Genomic DNA, 20,633 nt, shown 5'->3' on the forward strand with positions numbered 1-20,633 from the left:
ATTGCATAGTATTTAAAGACAAAGTCGTTTACTGCAGTTTGTCCAGAGGTGTGCTTAGATCTTTGAAATTACGCAACGGATTTTGATGTGGCTATTCTCAAAAGAATGTTATGAATTGGAAAAAACAGCGAATAATATAATGAATCATTTTAAAAAATAGAAAAAAATTAAAAGATGATTCGCTGACAATATACTCAGATCAAACACCACATCAGCAAACAAGACTCAAGAAACCTCGAGAGGAATTGAAACCTCAGATAGTTAGTCAGTGATTCATGAGGAAGGTTTTTGTATATAATATATGTTAGTCGCGTAGCTAGGTGAGGAAGGGCACCGGTGTATAGAAAAAGAATCGGGCCTTTCCTCCGCTTTCCCATCCCTCTTTAACTAATAATTACCCTTTAAAATTATAGATACCAAATAGAAATTTTGTCCGCAGTTTCGTGATTTTCGAGCTTCATAAGCTTGAGGTTTAGTTAAGAGGGCCCCCTGAACTCTGGGCCCTGGTGCAGATACGTGTACATTATAGCAAAGTATCAACAAACAATCTGTAGTATATTTAGTATCAGCATTGCACCCGTGCGAAGCCGGGGCGGGTCGCTAGTATCTTATGACACAATATTTTCAATTCAAACCAATCGAGTCGTTAAGTCAATTATTTTACCCAATGAAAATTAAAATGCTTTTGGAATAAGGAAACGCACTGCCGCATTTGTAACTAGTAATTTTAGTTTATTAATTTAAAAATGTATCAATGTTCAACGAAGGTCTCGCCTTCTATTCCATTAGCGACTGTTTAGAGGTAAGCAGCCACGCCAAGCGGGTTGGAAGGCTATACTATATTTATAATATACATACGTATGCACCACGCACTTTCACACACACATACACAAATATTCTAATTTGATAGTTGTGTGAATGTTATAAGTACATACATATACATATACAGTAGCGTGCAAAAGTTTTGGGCCAGTGGGATTTTTCCATTTGATTGAAAAAATATTTTTTTTTTTTCATTGGTCCATCGTTTAAAATATGTAAGATAGTTCGAATATAGACGAAAACATCAAAAATTTGATTGGTTCGTAGCATATTATACGTGTACTACGTAAAATAACTGATATTGATGTGCAAAAGTTTCGGGCCACTACACGCCTCGGCTTTGTACTCCCGGTTTGTTTAATTGTTTATGCCTGCTGGTGTCAAAAAATATTCTACAAAGGAAAAGTAGCCATCTTGTGGCCACGATGCCGAAACACACGAACATTCAGGTTCGCGAAATTGTAATTAAGCTTTCTTCAGAGGGAAAAAGCTCACGTTTTATTGCAGGGGCTTTATCAGTTGGTAAAAGTACTGTGAATCGTATTATTTCCAAATATAAAACAACTAACTTATTGTGCGATAAAAAACGCAGCGGTAGGCCGCGAAAAACTTCAATTCGTGTCGACAAAATTATAAGAAGAATGTGTGTTGCCGATCCGCGAAAAACTGCAGCTGATGTTACACGTGAATTACGCAGCGAAAATCTAGCCAATATTAGTCGCAGTACGGTGTCTCGACGCCTGAAAGACGTGGGACTGATTGGACGTATTGGCGTGAAGAAACCACTGATTAGCAAAAAAAATAAGAAGGCTAGGTTGGACTTCGCAAAAAAATATCAACACTGGACAGCATCAGATTGGCGGAAAGTGCTATTTTCTGACGAATCGAAATTCCAATTGTTTGGAAGCGATGGTCGGAAGTACGTAAGACGTCCAACAGGTACTAGATATCATGTAAGGTATCAGACTCCTACTGTGAAACACGGTGGTGGGAACATCAAAGTTTGGGGAGCATTTTTTGCAGATGGCGTTGGTCCGCTGGTGGAAATTCAAGGTAATATGGACGCTGTAATGTATAAGAATATTCTGGTAGACCACATGCTTCCATTTGCGACAAAAAAATTGCCTCGTGGTTGGATTTTTCAGCAAGATAACGATCCAAAACACACTTCGCGTCTTGTCAAAAATTTTTTTAGGAGCCGAAAAGTCCGTGTACTACCCTGGCCGTCACAATCACCGGACTTAAATCCCATCGAAAACTTGTGGCAAGACCTAAAGGTTCGGGTTGGAACGGAAAATCACTCCAATAAGACAGAATTGTGGAATCATTTGCGAAAAGAATGGGAAAAATTGCCAAAAGACCGAATCTCACAGTTAATTGACTCAATGCCTCGTCGGTGCGCTGCAGTCATCGCTGCCAAGGGCATGGCAACAAAGTATTAAGTCATATAATTAAATAGAAAACATTTATCCTTAATTCACCTTTGTTATTTTTGGTTTTTGATTTTTTATTTACATAATAACATGTGACCCGATACGTTGAACAGTTATTAATAGAAATATTTTGAAAAAAAAAAAGTTATTTGAGAATAATATCAATGTATATAAATCGTTATTTTCGAAAATAAGTAAATATCTGTTATAATAGGCTGTTTTTATTTATTTTACCTTCGTATTGCTGTGCAATATTTATAAAAAATAGGATGGCCCAAAACTTTTGCACGCTACTGTATGTACTTTTTAAGTGTGTTGGCTTAAATGGGATCATTTTTTGTTATATGAACTGAAAAAGAGATGTGTCATGGGACAGCCAGTTGGTATGAAGTTGTTTTTGCAGTAATAATATAATGCATTTAGCTGTAATAATATATGTGTAATGTTATGTGTTAAATAAGAGACAATGATTTAAATTAGCGTCTAAGAAAATAAAAATTGCTCTTGGCGTGTTCTCTTACTTGCTAAAGCGTATTCGAATAAGTTTAAATAACAATATGTAAACTTTAAATTAATAAAGTTTATTTTTCTATTAACGAAACATCTGCTATGACGTAATCAGGGTTGTCAAATGTAATTGCATAATTATACTTAATTATAAACATGCAAGTCGTGTTAATAAGTTGACTTGAATTATATTTGCTAGTTTTCAAAGGAGGTCGACTATCAAGTTTCGAATATTTCGATTTAGATTTTACTTTTTTTTTATAATTATGAGATTCGTATTTATATTAAACCAGTTAACACGTGTAATTTGAGTAGTTCGTCAGGAAACCTGCATGTGTTTAATTTCAACGAAATTCTGCCACATGTGAATCGATCATCCCTCATTGGAGCAGCGTATGCTCCTAATCTTCTCCTCAAAGGGAGAGGAGGCGTTAGCCCAGCAGTGGGAAATTTATGGGCTGTTGTTACAATAATGCACCAATCACTCTATATTTCATTACAATGACCCGTAACCATCCAATTCTTTTTTAATGATAACTCAATAATTTTTAAAATAAGAAATAGTGTTATATGCCAGTATGTTATGCCATATACAATAATTTTAATTATAGTTATACAAAGTATTGATCAATAACTTACGATGATAATTGTATATATAATAAAGTAAATTTAATAGTTTCTGTTATATACATAATATGTAATAATAATGTGATATAATTAATGATATAAGTAGATTTAAATGACATAACGCCGTATTGACTAATTTGGTTTGTAACCAAAATACTCTAATAATTTTCATACAAACTATTATCCTATTGGGACCACACTGATTGGGCCGACCCCCTTCCCCCCTATTTAGTATTTATTACGTAAGAACCTAAAGGAAAAATGAATTCACGTTTGGTTTGTCATTTTGTCTTGGTTATCATTAGATTTTGCAAACATAATTTATATATTATATTTTCGAGTTGAGATGGCCCAGTGGTTAGAACGCATGCATCTTAATCGATTGCGGGCTCAAACCCAGGCAAGCACCACTGTATATATGTGCTTAATTTGTGTTTGTAATTTATCTCGTGCTCGGCGGTTAAGAAAAACATCGTGAGGAAATCTGCATGTGTCTAATTTCATCGAAATTCTGCCTCATGTGCATTCCACCAACTCGCATTGGAACAGCGTGGTGGAATATGTTTCAAGCCCTCTCCTTAATGGAAGACGAGGCCTTATCCCAGCAGTGGGAAATTTACAGGCTGTTACTTTACTCTATTTTTGCGTGTAAGATAGATGATATGATAGATTAGTGTTGGTACCGCTTTGTGCTAGTCTGTTTGAGTAGGTACACCTCACTCATCAGATTTTCTATGATCAACCAGCCAAAACCAGTACAAAGTATTGTTCTGTTTCGGTTTGAGGGGTTAGCTCGTGAAAAGGAATGATTAATATTGTTTATGGGTAGTGGTGACTACGTACCTTCCGACACTCACTTGTCCTACCTACATCATTGAAAAATGTTAATTTGATGTCAAAAAAATGTGATATAGGCAGCCCTGCACAAGGCCGCCATTATTTTTATTGTAATGTAAATCATCATCGTTAACAATATATTATGGAAATATAACGTAAATATTGTTTCTTATTGTGAAAAACAAAACCAGACCCTGTAGCCAAGCTATTAGAGTCGAAAGTCAATTGGAAATTTGTTTTAATATTGGGGAATTGTTAGCGCAATTAGTCATTACAACAGTTTGCATTAAATAATAATTAATTTAATTCGATATAATTTTTGAATGAATCATTGATGTTATTATCGAAGGTATTTTTATATTTATATCCTTTTGAATGTTATCTACTACGGTATTTTATCTCAAGGACCGGTCAAACGTATATTATAGTGCACAAGTGCACAGCACAGGTGCAATCTCTATTCCTTAACTATTGGGATCTTATGGGCCAGCAGATCTGGAAAGAGTTGAGGCCTAGGCGTTACAGCTGTTATTTCACTTATAATAACAATGTAATGACAATTTTAATTCGTGGTAGAGCTTTGTGCAAGCCCGTCTGGGTAGGTACCACCCATTCATCAGTTATTCTACCGCCAAACAACAGTACTCAGTATTGTTGTGTTTCGGTTTGAAGATTGAGTGTGCCTGTGTAACTACAGGCACAAGGGACATAACATCGTAGTTCCCAAGGTTGGTGGCGCATTGACGTTGAAAGGAATGGTTAATATTTCTTACAGCGTCATTGTATATGGATGATGGTGACCACTTACCATCAGGTGGCCCATATGCTCGTCCGCCAACTTATACCATAAAAAAATAATACAGCAACAAAGTATGTAATATATACGCGCCGCGCTCACAAGGAAGTATATACGTATATTGGCTGAAAACGATAATGACATAAGAGAGCGGTAGATTTTTGACTATCAATCAGTATGTGTTACCATTCTATCTATACATATAACAAAATTTGAGTGTCTATTTATAGTATAATAATAATATATATGAGTCAACATCACATACATTACTTTGATCCCATTGTAAATAGCTAAAGCACTTGCGTTATGGAAAATCAGAAGTAACGACGGCACCACAAACACCCAGACCCAAGACAACATAGAGAACTAATGATAATAATCTACATCGTCCCCAGGATAATGCATGTTTTTGTATAATAGTAAATGTACCAAAATTAACATTTTTTTTTCTCTGGCTATCTGGTTTTTACCGGTTAATTTCTGAAACGGCTGGACCGATTTTGACAGGACTTTCACTGGCAGAAAGCTTATGTAGTAAGGAGTAACTTAGACTATAACAATAATTTGTTAAATTCAGTCGCGCACGAAGTTGGAGCACTGCTAGATATTATCATTACATCTTATAAAAGTTAGGCGATTATCGCTTTCTGTTTGTATGTATGCTTAGATCTTTCAAATTACACAATGGATTTTTATGCGGTTTTTTTATTTAATATAGTAAAGACACAAGAAAGCATCTGCAGTATATAGTATAAGCATTGTATCCTTGCGAAGCCGAAGGGCGGGTTGCTAGTATTGAATTAAGGCTTCTGACTTAGAGAACATCTTTTCTTTTGACATTACGATATACCAGTCGGATTTATTCTCAAGCCGCGCCAAAATATATATACAGCAACAACAACAACAGTCTGTAAATTCCCACTGCTGGGCTAAAGGCCTCCTCTCCCTTTGAGGAGAAGGTTTGGAACATATTCCACCACGCTGTTCCAATGCGGGTTGGTGGAATACACATGTGGCGGAATTTCTATGAAATTTGTCACATGCAGGTTTCCTCATGATGTTTTCCTTCACCGCTGAGCACGAGATGAATTATAAAGACAAATTAAGCACATGAATCAGCGGTGCTTGCCTGGGTTTGAACCCGCAATCATCGGTTAAGATGCACGCGTTCTAACCACTGGGCCATCTCGACTCGACAAAGATATATATTTATTTTAAATAGAGATATCTATAGTAGCCGTAAGCTAAATAACGCTATGGTTCCTTATAAATAAAGGTATCGACCTCTAGTCGTAAGTGAGAGCACGGATTTGTAGGTCAGGGCACTCCGGAATCGGTCTCATAGCCGCGCCCTCGCGTTTTAAATGAACTAAGGTTGCGTACAGAGAGATATAGCAATTATCGTCTTAAATATAAAGACTATTATAGAATACGTTAATGATTAAATTCAAATTATCAAAAGGTTGTCACGGTATGAGGAAAGTTGAGGAAATGTCAAACGCGTTTTTGTTCTTCACAATATTTGGTTCTTCATATTTATATAACATATGTTATTCATATTACTCAATACTCATTCTACAGGAAAAAATGCATATTCAAGAGTAAATTGTTCTTTTTAGTCTTTAGGGTTCCGTACCTCTAAAATAATAAGAAACCCTCTCAAGTACGCATCGTTTTCCGTTCTCAAAGGACGCGTAATAATATAAAGTTGAAATTAATATCAAGTAGTAAAGTCCGCGGCCCTTTGGATATATGGAAAATAGTAAAAACCTCTATGTCTATGCAATCATAAGATATGACGATAAACGTTTATATTGTATTTTCTATAAATTGGCAAAGGAAATTAAAACCTATGTCATACTTCCCGTTGACCTTGAATCATGAAAATTGTCAAGAAGCAATATCTTGTAGTACATCAGTGTCTTTTTGTCTGACTAGTGGTACGGAAGCTAAATGAGTAACACCGAATAACACTTGCCTGTTTTTTAAATACAAAATACGTTTTTCTAACGACTGCATACAAAAAATAACATAGCGCTTGTGAAAGTTTAAAAGTGTAAAGATTTGGATGAATCTTGAAATAGACGTAACTAATAACGTGATTTAATATGTAGGCTTTACATTTTTAATATGCATGTGAAGCCGCGGACGGATGCTAGTTATAAATAATAAAATATTCGGCTTACTGTCAGACCCCCCCCCCCCAAAGGCTCAATACCCATATGTACCTACTGTTAACAAAACAATCTATTATGACAAGTTTTCGTCAAAGTATCTTAAAACACATGGTAATTATATATGTTCCGAGTTGTCCCAGTGGTTTGAACTCGTGAAATTAAACCAATGCCAGGGGTCAAAACGAGCACCACTGAATTTTCATATGCTTAATTTGTGAGTATCATTTAGAAAACTGTGTGTCTAATTGCAATGAAATTCTGCAACACGTGTACCCAACAACCAACCCGCTAAACTACTTCATCGTTATTCCAATAATAACGATAAAGTAGCTCCAAAATCTTCTAATTAAAGGAAAGAAAAGGTATCTCTATCTCTGCAGTGGGATATTTACAGGCTGCTATTTTGCTCTACTATTTATCAGGCAGGTGATCAAAAAAGTTCCTGAGTACAAGGTTTCGATGGCGTTACGCTTGACGGTAGAAGTTTGTGCAAGCCCGTCTGGGTAGGTACCATCCACTCATCATATATTCTACCGCCAAAGATCTGTACTCAGTAATATTGTCCTGCGGTTTGAAGGGCGAATGAGCGTGTAACACGAACGAGGTACTTAACACGTAAATGTAAGGAATGATTATTATTTCTTACAGCGCCATTGTCTATGAGCGGTTGTGACCACTTACCATCAGGTAACCCATGTACTCATCCCTCTAACCATATAATGTGTATGCAGTTCAACAAATTCCACAATCCGACACCGGCTTGCAAAAAACATATTACCGCGAATTAACTGTAATCGAGGGAAAAATAAAATTCTATTAATAAAAATTTAGATTTGTCACTAAAATGCGACCTCCAATACGATGGAGGTTAAACCAGTTTTCAGCAGTTCACCTCACACTATTTACATAACTACGTAATTTGAATATTTATATAATCTTTATTTGCAATGTTTTTGGTCATAAAAAGGTCGAAAACCTTCAAATTAGATTAAAATATTTATCAAATTCTTTTTATGGAATACTAGCGGCCCGTCCCGGCTTCCCACGGGTGATACATATTGATACATATTCGGCACGCACATAAGATTATTTTAATGTATCCTTTTAATCTTTTATTTATATCATTGTTTTTTTATATGAGTAACTTATTTGTTTAGATCTTCGCAGCGTATGCGATGAAAAACATGGCATTTTATGGCAAATTTTTTTACACCTTCGGTTGGTTTTAATAAGTATTTCTAAAGATTTCTATAGTAATCTAGTACAACATATAGCCTATGTTTCTCGGTGATAATGTAGCTTTCTAATGAAAAAAGAATTATTAAAATCGGTCCAGTACTTTTTGAGTTTATCCGTTACATGATGTACATGTATACTATACATGATACAAAAATACAAATCTTTCCTCTTTTTAATATTATTGTAGATCTCGTTGATAGCTCAGTAGTTATGAAACGTGGAAGAAACGTGGAACTTAAGTTTGACGGTTCCTTGGTATCACAACTAAATTTTCATATAATTTTTATATATATACACAAATGAAAATCAGTAGTGAATCATCGCGAGTAAACCTGGTTGCGTCGAAGGAGAAACTGCGATATATGAATCCATTAGACCCTCTGTTCTCAAAAGAGAGAAGAGGTTTTGCCCAGAAGTAGAACGAGCACAGTCTTGATAGGGAGCGCCTCATTAATAGTCCAAGATTTGACTTCGACTTGATTTAAAGCATTGAGAGCCTGGGTTTTATGTACTCCCTGCAGCTTAGATTAAGACCGGCCCGATAACTAGCAAAGGAGAGGAGAGGAGGTGGTACTTTACCAGTCCGATAAACTCTGAGGCGTCGCTTTATTAATCGTGTACCATTCTTATCTCATATATTCAGGGTCAGTGAGTATGTATTGTTCTCTTTCATATTTCTCAACTAAGTTATTGAATTATTACAAAAACATATGTCATATAACAGACCACCCAAAGTATACCGTTCTTATAGCTTGCACATTGAAACCTATGGCATATACACATATGACATCATCATTACATAGTATATAACAAAGTCGCTGCTTTCTGTCCCTGTGTATGCTTGGATCTTTAAAATTACGCAACGGATTTTATGCGGTTTTTTTTAATAGATAAAGTGATTCGTATGAATAGCATGTCTCTAATGTCGTAAATAAACCTATTCTTACTTGGTGGTAGGGCTTTGTGCAAGTCCGTCTGGGTAGGTACCACCCACTCATCAGTTATTCTACTACCAAATAACAGTACTCAGTATTGTTGTGTTCCGGTCTGAAGTGTGAATGAGCCAGTGTAACTACATGCACAAGGGACATAACATCTTAGTTCCTAAGGTTGGTGTCACATTGACTATGTAAGGAATAGTTAATATTTCTTACAGCGTCATTGTCTATGGGCGATGGTGACCACTTACCTTTAGGTGGCCCATATATATGCTCGTCCGCCACTATAAAAAGAAACTATAAAAAAAAATAAAAAAAAATCTGTAGTATATTTAGTATCAGTGTTGCACCCGTGCGAAGCCGTGGCGGGTCGCTAGTATCTTATGACAATGTTTTCAACTCAAACCAATCGAGTTGTTCAGTCAATTATTTTAACCAATGAAAATTAAAACACTTTTGGAATAAGGAAACACACTGCCGCAATTGTAACTAGTAATTTTAGTTTATTAATTTAAAAATGTATCAATGTTCAACGAAGGCCTCACACTCTATTCCGAAGTGTGAAGCCGGGCCGGGTCGCTAATCAATAATGAACAATCATTAGATTTCTATATTCCAAGCGATTCGCATCTATATAATAATAGTAAATTTGCTATATTATGAACGATAAACAGTTCTTGATTAACATATACATGTATTTACAACACCATTCCACTTAAGTACTAATCACTCCAATTAACCTTTTATTTAAAGTCCAAAGTTTTGATAGCAATTTTGCCATCGTAACCATAATTATTATTAAGCGAATACTAAAAAAATGAGGTATGTATGTAACATTGTTCGAATTTAATTATATTTGAATAGATGATTCATTTAGTCTTCCAAGCAAGTGTATGTTTTTATGTATATTTGTATATGAATCCACGAATTTCTCGAAAACTATATAGATCATATTTAGTCTAAGATAGGTATAATTCAATTTGGGGAACGTAAGTATTATTAAAATTGGTTGGTTTTTTTTGTATATATTTCAGTTGCTGTTTCTAATTTTAAAGTCGGTTTAATTCTTGATGAATTATTTCTTAGGATTTAGTAATGAATGCCATGTATCAAGACCTGGACCAAAATGCTGTCAGTTCAATGTCAACAGTTGTTTATTTGTTTTACTCGTCCTGTGATTGCTTTAGCACTTGAAAACGATTACTGTGTCGAGTTCCATTAATATCCATCATGTAACTTCCGCTTTGATCCGTGATGAATGATAAAACAAGACACATGACCTCTGTTGCAAAACACAGCCTACCTCACGTGTTTTCCTGTAGAACGAAATGAATGACTCATAAAATATAAAGTTTCCTTGGCAGTAATTGGATTTCGGTATGGGTGTATACCACTTATTATGCGAAAGTTTGTAAGGATGGATGTATGTATGTTTGTTAATCCTTCACGAAAAACCTGCTAAACGGATTTAGATGAAATTGAAAAGTAGTATTGGTTATACATTAAAATAACACAGGCTACAATTTATAATGATTTTATCGAATTTATTCATAATTTAACGATATATATCAAGAACCTCCCTAGTCGCTAGTTATTTACATAATTGATTCGTAATATAGTATTGTTGTATTCCAGATTTAACGATGATAGAACAATGTACTGACAGGCACAAGTGACGTAAAATCTTAGTTCCCAAACTTTACTAACAATTTGCAAAGTTTGAGAACCATGTCTGTATACTCAATTAAAATAAAACCTCATTGGTCATGGTTCGAATTTGGACCTTCTACTGTCGACTAGGTTATCCATTGGAACATCTCGTTTCTTACCATCTTTGGACAGACGAGTTTATCGTCATAATCAAAAGGATATCGTGTTTTTTTTCGTTTCCATAATTTCCGGGAATTCAAGTGAAACATGTTTCCTCTTTGTGACATCAAGGAAAACCGTAAGAAATACTCGTGGCAGTAAAGTTAAGGTCAGCGTTAAATGTACAGTCGGGGTAAGAAAAGGTTTGTCATGATCTATTTTCGTGTGCGATAATCTGCTTTACCGATCGAGAGTAACGTATTGCGTCGCAATTATTTGATGCCTAAATTCAAAAGGTACTAAGAGTTTAAGGTTTGATAAAGGAATAAATTTGAAAACTGTCGAAGGTTTTCTTAGTCTGACTGTGTTTAAAACGCGTGTATTTTAACTGATGATTGCGGGTTCAAACACAATCAATCACCGCAAAATTTTTATGTGCTTATTTTGTATTTATAATTCATCTCGTGCTCGGCTGTGAAGGAAAACATCGTGAGGAAATCTGCCTGTGTCTAATTTCATAGAAATTCTGCCATATGTGTATTCCACCAAGCCGCATTGGAACAGCTTGATGGAATATGTTCTAAACCTTCTTCTCAAAAAGGGAGAAGAGGCCTTAGCTCAGCAGTGGGAATTTTACAGGCTGTTGTTGTTGTTGTTGACTGTACATTCCAGCTAGTGGTATGTTACGCGAAATATACGCACGTATGTGTGAGCCCTGCGTGCAGTGTTGTCAGCATTTTAACTAACCCACATGCAAAGTTGTAAAACTTCTCATAAAATAATATATGAAATACTATAAAGTAATTCATATTTATGGGCTATTTTATTACGAAATAAGACTGACAATGTAACATTTATGTATCAGCTAGTTGCCTGCGGTTTCGCTCGCGATGTTTATTGATGTTCTTGAAGCATTGTCCATAAAAAATGAATTATTGAATATAAGTTGCATTTGTTCTTCCTTGGGGATCAAGCTTGCTTCACAATAATTATATAATTGCGTTTTTAAATCGCACGTATGAATATTTTAGGTATAGATTTTGACAAATCTAAACTTTTTTTAATGTTGTTCGAAATGTTTGCCTAAAAAACGTTTCACCGGATTTAATATCGTAACCTTCAATTAACATTCTATATAATAGTTTATATAGATTCGTGTCGATGTAATTTTGTTTCAATGTAACAAATTCATTTGTTTTGTACACTGTCTAAGGACATATGAACTAGGTCGATATAGTAACTATGCACTGACGCGACCTCACCGTAGGGCTGTGAGAATATCGATATTGGTATAAATAATGGAAACTTAATTATTTGATAGTAAGCTGTAACCACCGTTCAGAAATTGATTTTGTAAAAATTTATACCAATGGAATTTAATAATAATATATTTTGTTTTTTAAAAATAATAATTTACTTATTTAAGCATCCTATTGAACAAAAACAAGATGTGAACGATACGGAATACTTTTTAACGCCAATGCGTTGTCAAACTAAGATTTCATGTACCTTTTGTAGATCGTTGGCTCACTCACCCTTCATACCGTATCATAATAATACTATGTATTGCTGTGTCAGATAAGTGGGTAACAATGACAGATGAAGAACATACATATATAAATTCACTGTTATCTAATAAAAAAAAATATTTATGTACAATTAAATATTTAAATTGAGTATATTTTTTTTACTCTGGCAACCCTATTTGTCTAGTATGACAGTTCTTGAAATATTTTTATGCCAATAAAAAATTTATAGACATATTCCGTAATCGATTATTTTTATCTGTCAACCCTATTCGTTTTGTATGACATATTTTAGCAATAGTGTAACTTTTCGATAACATATAGCTGGTTTTGCAGTCAAGATTAGTTACGGTCAAGCGAGTCGGCGCTTTAGAGTGTTATATGCGTGGTACCTTGTAATGTAATTCATTTTCAATCAATACGCCATTTTATTTCGTTTAGGATTAGCAAAAGAAATGCCAGAACTACTAACATACATAATATTAAAACGATGTTGGTATTTTTAAATTGAAATATGATTTTTTATTGATTAAAATTACTGTATTCGAATTTTTTTATTTTTCATTTTTGAGAATTCATCATGATTATAATGTTAATACTACAGGTTATTTTTAAACAGCTCAACAAATTATATCACATCATTTAATAGATTCGTTATACACAAGGAAATGAAGATTATTACGTAAGTAGTTCAGTAAACACATTGAAAAAAAAAATGGAAGTGTTATAATGTTGACAGTATTTTTTGTTTTTTTTTTTAACAGTTGTCAGACATGCTAATTTGTTTTAATCAAACTGTTATAATTAACGAGAAATCTGTTAAGTGCGATATCGATAGTCGACAAATTACGTCACTATATATTTCCTTCAATTTAAAAAAAAAATAGGCCAACGCTTCAAAAGATAAGGACAACAATTTTAAAACGATACTGAAAATGCAAGTCATGTGCGCTTGGAAGGTTAGGTTAGTTATTTCAAAACTAGAACCGCTCAGAGTCGTAAATAAACGGTTAGTAGTTATTGTTTTCCGTTTTGATAGTTAAATGCCGGGAAAGTGTAATTTACTGGCAACACTATGTTGCAATAAAAACACTATTCTAGATAATAAAATAGAAATATATATTTAAGTATTTCCTTGTTGCGATAAAGTCAGCCTGACACAGAAAAAGTACTGTAAAAACCTACTACTTTATTTAAGTCATATATGTAGGGTCATGTACATGCGTCTAGGTCTAGGGAGTGAGTCGAGATGGCCCAGTAGTTAAAACACATGCATCTTAACCTGATTGGGGGTTTAAACCCAGGCAAGCACCACTGAATATTCATGTGCTTAATTTGTGTTTATAATTCATCTCGTGCTTGGTGGTGAAAGAATACATCTGCGGAAACCTGCCTGTATCTATTTTCATTGAAATTCTGCCACATGTGTATTCCACTAACCCGTATTGGAACAGTGTGGTAGAATATCCAAACCTTCTCCTCGAAAGGAAGAGGAGGCCTCATCACAGTTGTGTGAAATTTACAGGCTGTTGTAGTTGTTATTGTATGTAGGGGTTCTGGTAAATCTACATGATGAGAACGATATTTACGCTGTCCATGGATTTTCGAGGCCTTAAATTGGTAATGTATAATTTTAAGATGGAGTTTGCTAATTTGTTGAATGCTAGAAGTACAAGAAAAGTCTACTAGCTATTGTTTCTAACTGGAAACACAGAATGTGTTTTATATAAATAAGAAATCGGAATCATCTTTACCTAAGAGGAATTTATAAAACTTTGTCTATATAAAGCGATACCCAAGTCTTAGTCCCTCGAGTGACTAATTAAAAAAAGTAGCCTATGTCGCCAAGGGATTCGAAATATCCACACGAAATTTCATCTAAGTCGGCCAGCGGTACCAGTTTGAAGAGGGTTACATTCGCATTACAGGAGATTATCTACATCAGTAAGTAGTGACCTCATCCGCACGCCCAATTACGACTTGTTATCAAAAGCGGCGCTTCTGAAATCGTGTGTCTTAATTGAAACAATAGGCAGTTTTAGGCCACCTTTAGTAAGTGGTGACCGTCGTCCACAGATACTGCAAAAATATTTCGCCGACATTTTTGTGTCTTTGTTGTTGTGCTGAATCGAGATGGCCCAGTGGTTAGAACGCGTGCATCTTAACCGATGATTGCGGGTTCAAACCCAGGCACCGCTGCTTCATGTGCTTAATTTGTCTTTATAATTCATCTCGTGCTCAGCGGTGAAGGAAAACATCGCGAGGAAACCTGCATGTCACAAATTTCATAGAAATTCTGCCACATGTGTTTTCCATCAACCCGCATTGGAACAGCGTGACGAATATGTTCCAGACCTTCTGCTCAAAGGGAGAGGAGGCCTTTAGCCCAGCAGTGGAAATTTACAGGCTGTTGTTGTTGTTGTTGTGCTGTTGGCCCTAGTCCCTACTGGTCTTTACAGCGTCACCAACGCCCGGTGACAACTTGGTGGCAACATAGCCTTGAAGTTTGAGAGTGATTTTGGTCCTGAAGGTGTCTCTTATGAGATCGCACTTTGGCTCGGAATATATTGGGTAGAATATTTCGTCGTCATGCACCCTTAGGTTTATATACTTCGTACAAAGAATTTTGCTAGCGCGAATTAGAAAAAAAAAAATTACTCAGTATTATATATTTCCAGCTAACAGTCCTGGCTTTGGACTACTTTTTGATGTCTAATATTTGACAACTAACTATTAAAACGCACGCGAAGCCACGAGCGACAAGTATAAGACAAATTTAGTTTATAGCTGCTACCATGAATGTTGACGCAATTAAAAATGTCAGGCAGGAAAATCAGTAGTCTCTTTTTCAGAATAAACATTTTTTATCTATAATTTAATTTTCGAAATGAATATTCCAAGGTTACTTCGTGTGTACCTAACTTAAGACCAATAAAAATCGGGTAAAACTAGTCAACAAAAGTTTACATGTATAAAATTATTGTTAAAATCATATTTAAAAATGGAACGTAACGAATATTACTTATATGATAATTAATTGTATGAAATAATCTTATATTTGTGTTTTAATTAAATTTCAATAGCATGTCGGCGACTTACGAGACGAATCGTAACAAGTTTACTATTATGACATTCGAAAACAATTCTTATTACATTACATTAAAGTTGATATTTAAGTGCGAATAAAAACAATGACTTTAAAATATAATGGATCAGGCATCCGTGTTGAATCGTAATGTTTTAAGAATGTTATAACGTGTTATGTCATCAGTCTGCTGTTAATTGAACGATAAAACATATTTAGAGAATATTTTAAGCACCTATTTTTATTAACTGGCGACCCGCCCCGGTTTGCACGGGTGCAATACAGATAATCTAAATATACTACAAAATTTGTTATTTAAAATACATTAGATACTTCTAAAATTATCAGTGTTTTTTTGCTATATTATCCATGTGTTATATACAGAACCTTCCTCTCGAATCACTCTATCTATTAAAAAAACCGCATCAAAATCCGCTTCGTAATTTTAAGTTACCACTGAACCACAATTAGCTATTAAGATTGATACTGTTATTGACTAATCTCTAATACTCAATTAACATTGGGAACTAAGATATTATGTTCCTTGTGACCTTTTTTATGATAAAGATAGGACGAGCAAGTAAATGGTAAGTGGTCACCAATGCCTATACTTACATTACCAATTCACCAACAACCTTGGGTACTAAGATTTTATGTTCCTTATACCTACAGTTGCACTTTTTTTTATGGTATAGGTTGGCGGACGAGCATATAGGCCACCAGATGGTTAGTGGTCACCATCACCCATAGATAATGAAGCTTTAAGAAATATTAACTATTCCTTAAATCGTCAATGTGCCGCCAACCTTGGGAACTAAGATTATGCCCCTTGTGCCTGTAGTTATACTGGCTTACTCACCCTTCAAACCGGATCACAATAATACTATGTACTCATGTTTAGCGGTGAAATATGTGACGAGTATGTTCCTATATAGACGGGTTAGTACAAATCCACCTATACAAGGAAATGCCCTGTATTCCTCTTAAATGTACACAAGGAATCGTATAGTATAAATGGCGTGACATATAAGTATTTTATTACTACATGTAGGTACTTAAGTTATTTAATTACAAGTAACGGATAGAAAGGCTTGACCTTGCTTGGGGACAGCAGTCATATTTCGATTAACCTTGACCAAAAATAACATTACATTTTTTTATATTGTACTATCCGCCACGACTTGATGTAGTTAGGCTTTCAAATCGCGACATTTTGGAATTATTATGTACAAGAATCTCACTGAACTACCATCGTCGCAGAGACCTAGGACCTAGGACATCTTTGGGCGGTGGTAGGGCTTTGTGCAAATCCATCTGGATAGGTTAAGATCTAGCCTCATCATAATAACTATATTCTAATAACTTACTTATATTAAGTATTGTATTGTTCGCGTTTGATTTGTGAGTGAGCCAGTGTAATTACAGGCACAATGGACATGACATCAAGTTCCCAAAGAAAATAGTACCGATTATGACTATGGGCTGTGATGACGCCTTGTCTGCCCACCAAAATTATGTAATACATATTATATTCCTGCAACAATTACCAACTAAAACTTATTTCAACAACAACAAACAGCCTGTAAATTCCCACTGCTGGGCTAAAGGCCTCCTCTCCCTTTGAGGAGAAGGTTTGGAACATTCCACCACGCTGTTCCAATGAAATTACAATTTCTATGAAATTTGTCACATGCAGGTTTCCTCATGATGTTTCCCTAAACCGCTGAGCACGAGATGAATTATAAAGACAAATTAAGCACATTAATCAGCGGTGCTTGCCTGGGTTTGAACCCGCAATCATCGGTTAAGATGCACGCGTTCTAACCACTGGGCCATCTCGACTCTCAAAAAAACTTATTTATTAAATGCAAAATACGAACTGTTGATCAAAACTTGGTAGCTTCACTCAATATAGTTGTTAAATGGTGATTCAAAAGTGCGTGCGAAATATAGCTCAATTATTAGTAAATCTAATGAAATACGTAAATTTACATTTGGTTTACGTTTTTTCCTACTCCCATTGGAATAGGCTGTATAGGTGCAAATGCCGTGCCCCATGAATAATTAGAACAATTATATAATGATAAAATAATACTAATCTTAATTCATTTATTTTCTTCATGAAGGATTCGTAAGATCTTAGCTGGCCAGCAATTAGTCGCGAGTCGCTGCACAGGTGTGATAACGATTAGGTAAACTGCACAAGTACAGTCAGAGTAAGAAAACCTTCGTCAGTTTTCAAATTAATTCCTTTATCAAGTCTTAAACTCTTAATACCTTTTGAATCTAAACATCATATCATTGTGACGCAATATGACATTCACAATCGGTAAAGCAGATTATCGCTCACACTGAGCACACGAAAATAGATCTTAAGGTAACCTTTTCTTACCCCGACTGTACATATATAAACGCAAGTGCACTCTCTCATGTAAAATAACTTATGCATAGTCTAAGCTTTCACATTTCTATTTGACGTAAAATTGTGACGTAAATTCATTTTTGTTATTTGATAATTTATTTCGTCGTTATAGTTATCCGCGAAGTTAAATATATTTACAGATTAAATTAAAACATTACGTTAATTTAAGACCTTTCTGTATACTATATTGGTTTGTATTTCATTTTATGTATTTTACTTTAAAAAATTCGGTTTCCATACAAACTTTCAACTGTTATTGCACTCCCTTACAGTACAGTTTTCAAAATATCTTCCTTAGTGAATATCTACTCAATTAAACGATCGTAGTCACCAAATTTCGTGGCCCTAACTTAATTAGTTTACGTCCTGCGCTGATGAATCAGTCATTCAGATGTTATTTCATAAACAGGGTTATTGCTAATTCGACGTATTCCCGTTAGGAGCTGATAGGGGTGACTATTTGCAATAATTTTAACCCCCATATGCATAGTGCAAAAAATAACTATTTTTGAGTTATCACGTTTTTTAACTTTTTTCTAAATTTGTCAAAAATATAACTTCAAAAAATTATTTAAAAAAAGTTTCAATTCAAATCATTTTCTTCTTTATATAGAAGATAGATAGAAGTTTGTGATACATTGGCGATATACGGAATGGTTTGTCTATGGGCGTTGGTGACCAATTACCATCAGGTAATTTACCATTATGTATATCATAAAAACTAGGTTTTAATAAAACTTCACTTGCAAATGATTTTCATATGATACTATATATGTGTTTGATGTGTGATTGTGATAATGAATTGTTAATTATAATATCAGCTTTGCTCCCATTGTTATAAATATTATTCATGTACAGGTTATTAAATGTACAATTAAATGGCTATAAAAATTATGACGTTACCAAAACAATGGGTATTGTAGTATTAATAACGATTGTCTTATGAGTGTGTTTCTTTAGTTGAGATGATAACAAGGATCAATGTGTTAGATAGACAGACCTCAGTTATTATTAAATTATTATAACGCACACGTTAGCCTGTAAATTCCCACTGCTGGGCTAAAGGCCTCCTCTCCCTTTGAGGAGAAGGTTTGGAACATATTCTACCACGCTGTTCCAATGCGGGTTGGTGGAATACACATGTGGCAGAATTTCTATGAAATGTGTCACATGCAGGTTTCCTCACGATATTTTCCTTCACCGCTAAGCACGAGATGAATTATAAAGACAAATTAAGCACATGAAACAGCGATGCCTGGGTTTGAACCCACAATCATCGGTTCCAAAATTATTATTTGGAACATACTTTCTGAACGCACCCATAAACGTCAAACATGGCCGACCGTTGAACTGTCATGTCATTGAATTTCTAGAATTTGCTGTTGACATTTCTCGATTATTCGAATTTTGCGAATATAAGTTACCGATTCAAAAATCATTATTTTTTAAAGATCTATTATTGTGGATACCATTGTATCGGGTCTATCGTAGGCTTGCTCGAAATTGTTAATCGAGATAAATAAACTCACTGTAGGTCATATTTTTTTATAATAATTATAATGACTTTATTTATAAAACACCCAAACAACTATCAAATCTTTGTAGTCGGCTTGTCATAAACTCTTTAAATTGCAAATACTTCTACTAAAATTGTTATTGTTTACCCCCTAAGGGAATTAATGATAGTCTTAATGCCTGAGATCTGAAGACTGCAAATCTCAACGTTCTGGGTTTAAATTTCGGGTCAGATTGTTTTTACGTTGTCAATTTCTCAATAAAAGACAAATGTCCAATAATACACTATACAGTTGGTAGGCCCCTCTGAAAATGTTCGACGAGGACTAAATTAGTTATGAGGTCATTATCGTCTAGTTCAAAATGCCGACCAGAAGCCGGCATTTGAGATTAACTTCAGCAGGGTTATTACGGTTACAGCATACCGATTGTTGCAATCATTGTGTATGTGCACGAGGGATAGGTTTATAAAGCCAAATTTCCGACTTCCCAAAGTCAGTAAATCCTTCTTGGGGCAAAGTATCTGTTTCTATAATAAAATTCCGCGGACATTTTTAACTTTTCCCTTATAACCCTGCAGTTTAATATTTCATTGCACAACTCAAAACATATATGTCGCATCTATTGCATTATCTTACACTCTAAAGAATGATACTGTGTGTGAAAGCATAATATATTTTTCATACATTTTTCAATATTTTAAAGAAATGCTGAAGATTAAGGTATTGGCCATTCAATCCATTCTAATATTATAAATGTGAAAGTAACGCTGTGTGTCTGTCTGTTACGACCAGACCGCTAAACCAAATTTGATGAAATTTTCTATGAAGTGTACTTGAACTTCAAGAAGGAAGAAGGACATAGGCTACTAAAACAAAACTCTAAAACACGAGAGAAGCG

General features: G+C 34.8%; 1 protein-coding gene across 1 annotated transcript in view; it reads left to right on the plus strand.

Moving 5' to 3' along the window:
• LOC124534130 (protein yellow) overlaps positions 1 to 20,633 on the plus strand; it is a 39,799-nt gene that overhangs the window by 8,741 nt on the left and 10,425 nt on the right. The gene's annotated exons all lie outside the window — the stretch shown is intronic.

Source organism: Vanessa cardui, chromosome 12 (assembly GCF_905220365.1).
Source record: "Vanessa cardui chromosome 12, ilVanCard2.1, whole genome shotgun sequence".
In the NCBI taxonomy this organism is placed as follows: Eukaryota; Metazoa; Arthropoda; class Insecta; order Lepidoptera; family Nymphalidae; genus Vanessa; species Vanessa cardui.